General features: G+C 29.7%; 1 pseudogene; it reads right to left on the reverse strand.

The window, feature by feature from the left end:
* Positions 1-3,646: 3,646 nt before the first annotated feature.
* Positions 3,647-5,479, reverse strand: LOC112694642 (annotated as a pseudogene).
* Positions 5,480-7,323: the final 1,844 nt, after the last annotated feature.

Consider the following 7,323-nt stretch of genomic DNA (forward strand, 5'->3'; position numbering starts at 1 on the left):
CGCACGTATTTTACGTATTGCGCACCAGGCCCGGCTCAAGTGTTTAAACAAACATAGGCGAAATTTAGTTTTCGCTGCCCCTTACGTGTAAATATTTTTTCAAATATTTTTTTTTTTTATACAGAAAAATTGTCCAAGAAAAATGCCGCCCTAGGCGTGGGCCTATGACGCCTACCCTTTGAGCCGGGCCTGTTGCGTGCTCGCGAACAGGTTGTAATTCGTTGTCGCGCACAACGCCACGCGCCACACGCCAATTGCAATCGCGCCCGTCAACGTCGCAACGATGACGATTAATGCGACCGGATAAATCTTTCAAGTTGTACTAAGACACGCTGTGGCATAATTTTTGGGAGCAATAATTTCTATTTTTATTAATTTGGTCGGCTGCAGATGATAAAATGTTTGTTACATCAACGACATCCTATGGAGTTATTGATACACATCGATTAATATTTGCATGTGATTTAAAAGATAACCTGTTAACGCTTCGCTCAACTTTTAAAAATTGTGGTTTAATATAATATAATATGACACCTGTATTATGTTTATATGAATTAGATATTTTCGTTGATTATATATATATATATATATATATATATATATATTTTATAACGCATAAATTCTATTTATAATCAACGGTATTATGTATACGTGTAGAACTTTGTGTTACACACATAGACGCAATTTGAGGGGGTTTGGGTGTGCTTAACACCCCCATTTTTTAAATTAGTACCCCCAAATTTGTTTATGTTCATTTACATTTAAATACTCATTACTCGTTATGTATAGAAAAACAGAATTTTTATTGTAGAAATATTTAGATTTATTATTTGAAAAATGGTGGTGAAAATTCGTCCTTCATCATTTCGGCCCTCGAACTGGATAATAGTAATAGATAGGGCTGCCAGATTTTGAAATCCCTAAACCTAAACCATCATATTGGATGAATCTTTTTTTTTTATTTGGATATGAGAACAAAATAAGTATATAATTTTGTACTCGTAATTTAAATATTTTATTGGCTAATACAAAAATACATAATTATTATATTTAACGATACCGATTAGATTACCATAATATAATAATATAATTTACAATATTATTCAACGTTTTATCATTATATAATATTAAATGTTATTTTCTCCGCTTCTTTTAACCGGGATAAACTGAATGATCGGCCGGGACACCGAGACGAGTGGCAAGCCTAGTAGTAAATATACTAAGTTTTAAAGAAATGACAAGTCATTTCTTTATCAAAACACTTTTGAGCAAAGATTCAGTATAAAAATCAACTATTTATAAGTATATTTTACCATTTTTAGTTTAATTATCGGTAGGTTCTTTTTTTTTATCAACCTGTTTAATATTTTATTTTTTACAATTTTATTACATTTTTTTTTTAACCAAATATTTTTATCCGTATCTAAGTTTCATTATGATTGGATGGACCACATTTTTTTTTAATAAACATTTAATGTTAAAAATTAATGTAAAAACAGTAAAATCCGTAAAAATTTTTAGTATAATTATTTACTTAAATGCTTATAAAATAAATTTCAGACCAAGGATTTTTTAACATTTTTTCAGTATTGGTAAATGAGTACTCGTAAATGAGTAAGGTGATATTACATTTTCACTTAATATCCAAAAATAAAAATTATATTACATAAAGCCTTTCAAAAAAATAAGGTATTATTAAAGTTCTATATTTCAAACAAAATTGCTTTTTGAAAATGTTATCAAATATGAAAAAAAATATCTTTACTACTGAGTAAGAGTTTCAAGTTTCTAGCCACATTACTTTTGGAATTATGACTAAATAACTAAAATCTGAAAAGTGAAATTCTTATTTACGGTGTATTTTTACCGTTTCAGGATAGTTTTTTTCCTCACGCCTGGAAAAACTATTAAGATTTAAAAAAATGACCTATTTAAAGAACCACCGCATGTCAATTTAAAATCTAATAAATTCCTAGAAAAAACTTTTGGACCAGTATTTCTATCTGAAAAAATGTTAAAAAATAAAAATATATTAAAATTATTATAATTATTATTACTATTATTACTATAAAACCATAATGTCCTTCGCTTCACTCAGAATGTGATGAAACATTTGTGTTTACAGACGGGTAATTCGTTATATGCACAATAAAAATATAAAATCAAAGCGAACAATTTAAATTTAGAAATATTCAAATATTTCCCAATATTTTAGTAACTGCTGAATTGTACGGATTGCGGGTGTATATAATCATTAAGGAACAGGAAAAGCAAGAAGGGCTTCAGTAACCTCAGTTTTTTAATTGAAATTGTGCCCCTGGTTACACATATACGTGTAGCATTTGGCGATTCTGCTTTTTATACGCAGGATCCCAACAATGGGAGGGGGGAGGGGGACCTAGGGTATAAGAATCTGATATTTTTAGGGGCCCGAAAGGCATAGGCGCAACTAGGGTATAAAATCTGAGGGGCTACAGCTCTCCTACCAAAACTTAAAATAACCTATAGATTACCCCTACTCTTATGTACCTCTTATATTTTAGAGTCTAAGCCAAGTTGGATTTACTGCAATATGTCTTTTTTATATGTGACACTTCGTGGGTTAAGTATGCTGTATGCGGTATGCCATGTATAACATGGAATATTTATGGGGGGGGCTAAATATTGGTCCGGGAGATATGCCTATTTACCCACAATTATACTTGTATAGTATAACTTAAATGGTATATGTTTGATAAATATTACAAATGTACGAAAAAACTACGTTTAAATTCTTCTATCCACTGAGATTTCCTTAGGTATAAACATTTATGTTCAACTCAATATCATCTTATATAATGTTAATATTAATTAAAAATTAATAAATTATAATTCATAATAATTAAATATTTTCTATATAAATTTGTGGACTTATTAAGTATTTATAGTTAGTAACTTATAAATACTTTCAACTATTTACATTATTTTATACATAAATATGTTGTGACGTCACTATTATTTTCTTTATTTATTATTTATTCGAATTTAATTTTCTTATTATTCTTTATCATGCATAAATTAATTTTACATATTGGCTTTTATAAGACTTATATATTCCATTAACTGTGTACAGTTGTAATGGGGAAAAAGCGAGAGCAAAAACATTTCTTTACAAATCCCGAATAATCGATTGTTGTGTGATTAGCTAGTCGGCCTATTGGATAAACTAATATAATCATAGTCATAGTCATAACTTGGTGGCAGAAGAGGATCTTTAGTACCCTTGTGTTCAAATTTAGCACCCAGGTTTTATTTTAGGCAATCTATAATAATTACAGTGAAATACCATCAATTTTATTGTCAACGATTTCAGCATCCCCAATATTCAGGACTGTATGTAGTTGCGCCTATGATTATAGTTAGTTAAGTTTTAAACGTAATTGTGTTATTGGCTGATCAGCTGACTCAGATTAGTCATGAACAAGGCTCGAAACTTTATGCGCTAAAAAGTTCTCAAATATGCGCATACATATGCGTTAAAAAACATCATAATATGTGGTAAAATATGCAGTAAAAATTTGGAAAATATGCAAAAATATGCAATTTATTAAATAAAAAATAAATTTTATACACAAAGTTTGAAAATTAAAATTAAGTACATGAGAAAATAAAATTTAAAAAAAAATAAACTTTTTGCACACTTGTTTGTATTGCTGTCTGCCTGTATGGATACTGTATATCTTCAAAAAACTTTAACCTTCTTGATTTCCTACTAAAAAAAATTAGAATTATTAAATGTTTAAACAATTAGATAGGTTATTTTTTACCCGTGTTGCACTGAAGTAAGAGGTGTTTCCTTATGTTCTCGAGTTTAAATGATCTCCGATTGTCCGTCAAGAGATTTTTATAAATCGAAAAAGATCTCTCCACATCAACCGATGTAATTGGAGCAAACTTGTAAAAACTTAAATCATTTGTGGTAAGATCTTTATGTAGATCATCCATGTTGTCACTTTCTCCTCCAATTATTTTTGATATCTATTTTAGTATTTTTAATCCGCTGTTTTTGTTTAAAACCGTTTCAAATTTCTTATACACTTTTTGCCCATCATAACCCTGAGCCATTTGTAACTGAACTTGAACTTTTTCCAGAATATCTAAGGATTCAGCTAAAGGCATATTTTTTCTTTGTAATTTTAAAATTGAATCTGAAAGTACTTTAAAATTTGATTTTATGTATACTAGATTACTTTTGACACATGTTTTTACCAAATTTTTTTTGCTATTTTTATACTTAAAGCGTCTTCTGAGTCTAACATTTCTACAATTTCACAAATTTGTTTGTAATATTCGCAGTAATAAATGCTAGCATTTAGCCACGTGCCCCAGCGTGTGATAACTGGCTCTGGTGGTAAGGGAATATTCGGGGCATGTATCTTGAATATCTGAACACGCGATGGCGATTTTTTAAAAAATTTTTTGACATTCGATATAATTTTATCGATTGTGCTAAATTGTCCACGTACCTCTTCAGCAGTCCTATGGAGACCATGCGCTGCGCACGTCACATGTACCATTTTTGAATATAACGCATTAAGTGATTTCCCACACTTAACCATATAAGGCGCCGCATCCGATAGAAATAATAACACGTCATCGTGTTTGATTCCGTCAGGCCACAAAATACTGAGCGATTTGTCGAAAAATTTGCATACGGTAGAGTGGTTTGTTTTTTCTAATGCGTCGGTATTTAATAAAAATATATCACATGCTCTATCTTCTTCTAGAGTTCCTATTATGGGGTTTGCAATTTGTCTTCCCTCAGCGTCAGTCGTTTCATCGATCGATATCCAAATTTTTTTTAAAAACACACGTTGTCTTATGTTTTTCATCATTTCCTCGTAACAATCATCAAGATAAAACTTTCTAAATGTCGATTCAGTGGGGACATCTTTTTGTGTGTATAGCTGTAAGAATTGACGAAACTCTGTATTTTGTAACTTGTTAAGCGGAATATTAGCTGATATAAAAGCTTTGCATAAATCCATATTAAAAGTCGATTTTTTCGACGTTAGATTTGTTAATAGCTGTTGGCTGTTGGCTGTTTTTTGATTTATTTTACGTTCTACAGCACGACGATGTTTTTCTGTTTTTATGTGCTGTGTAATACTAGATCGTCTTTCGGGATCCACTTTCACTTCGCAAAGTTTGCAAAATAGAACTACATTATCAATAGAGAATACATCTTCACCGAACTCAGAGCTTAAAGATTTAAGGCGTCGTGACAATGATTGCTTATCTTTAGGCATCGTTAAATCAGAAATATTAAAAAAATAAAATTATCACTGCGACACGCGACGGGCTTAATACTGACGACTGACTAATGTGCACTCGAAGTTCGCACTGTACAGTGAAACCGGTACGCACGTAGACCGTAGTATTACAAGTTGTAATAATAATACTAATTTACAACGAACAGAATTAATATGGTGTATAAATACTGATAACGACCTAATGGTTAAACATAATTGTTTACAAATTTCCTAGGAATCATATATGAAATATATGAATGCCGTGTTAAATTTGGATAAAAATAAATACGGGCCGGCCGGTCGGCAGTAACTATTTCGAGTTCTCAGTACTAGAGATTATATAATATTATTGTTAAATGCATTGGGAGCAATATAAGAATATCTAACGACTTTTTTTTTCGATAAATTTATTTTGTAAAATATCTAATTTTATTTTGTTAACTATAATTAAATTGTATAAATGTAAAAAAAAATTGTTTTCGTTAAATCTATGAAATATGCATAAAAATGTTCTAAAACCTAAAATATGCTAATTCGTACAAAAAATGACGAAATATGCAAAATTATGCAACAAAAATTTTTATATTTGAAATATACGTAGTATGGATCAAATTTGTATCGAACCAGAAGTTCAATATGCACTTTCTAAACAAATATGCAAATGCCTAAAGTTCCGAGCCTTGGTCATGAATATAGTGAATATCATAATCATATTACATTATATGCTCGATAATCAAGTATACCTAGTTATAATCATTTTTAGTAAACAACATTTAAAGGAAACTAATACGAATTCGGGTAGACAAGTTCATACTAGGATTTTATTTTCGAAACTTATAATGAGACAATGTTAACAATGTATGTTTGATGAATCATTATTCATTTAATTAATTTATTATGATAACACCGTTTTAAATATAAGGAGATTAAACGATATTTGTGTCCTGCTAGAACAAAAATTAAACCGAAATATTTTATTATTTGCTTACTGACACCATATGTATGAAGTTGTTTTACAAGGTCTTTTCCACGAGACAAAATTATGCGTTATGTCTGGTCTATTTCTCATTTTTAAAAAAAATTCAAAAGAACTGGAGTAATATTAATAAAAAAAACTTTTCCACGTGTATAACAGACAGTTATGATTATAATAAATTGGGAGACATTGCTTTTAATATTTTGGATTTTGCTGAAAAAAAAAATAAAAGAAGATTTACCGCGTAATGATTACAGGGAATTTTTGGAGCTTATAATTATTTTCTTGGGTGGTACTCCTTTAAGAGATATAATACTTAGTCAACCTGATGCTTACCATCTTGCCAGATGGATGGCAAAAGCAATTTATTGTTTCAAAATTTACTTGTTCAGACATCAAGTATAATAAAATCACAGAGTGGAAACTGCCCTTAAAGATATTTGTTGTTGTATTTTGCACAGAATTGGTTTACCTATATGGGCCCTATTGAAGCTCCTTTAAACGATATAATTTTTTTGAAAAAAATAATATCATATAAAGATCTCAACCCATCAATTTCAAATATAGCTATTAAGAAATTTTGTAACCATTTATGATACCTAAATGAGGAATGTGTAATGTTTTCATTGTTTGATGAGAGAATTTCGGTTGAAGAGAAACGAAAAAATCGTAAAAATTATTTTACAAGAAAATAATAATGAAAATAAAGAGTTAAAAGTTCCGAAAAGAATAATATTGAAGCCTGGAGAAGAACAAGAGTTCATTAAGCGAGAAATCCCCATTGAATTATTTACAAGGTCTCTAAAATTTTTTTCCCGTTTCAAAATTTCCTCCGAATTCTTAAAAATAGACCCCGTCGAGTGGAAAAATAATTTAGAATATAATAATGCTCGAGACATAATTTCGTCAATCAAAGTTGTAAATGACATTGCTGAACGCAATGTTAAATTAATGGAGGATTTTAATCAAAAAATAACTAAAAATAAAGAACAACAGCAGTTCTACTATAAGTAAGGACAATTTTTTATACACTTGTAAAAATTAATTTTGAGTTAA

This window comes from Sipha flava, unplaced genomic scaffold (genome assembly GCF_003268045.1).
Source record: "Sipha flava isolate LNK unplaced genomic scaffold, YSA_version1 131_pilon_pilon, whole genome shotgun sequence".
In the NCBI taxonomy this organism is placed as follows: Eukaryota; Metazoa; Arthropoda; class Insecta; order Hemiptera; family Aphididae; genus Sipha; species Sipha flava.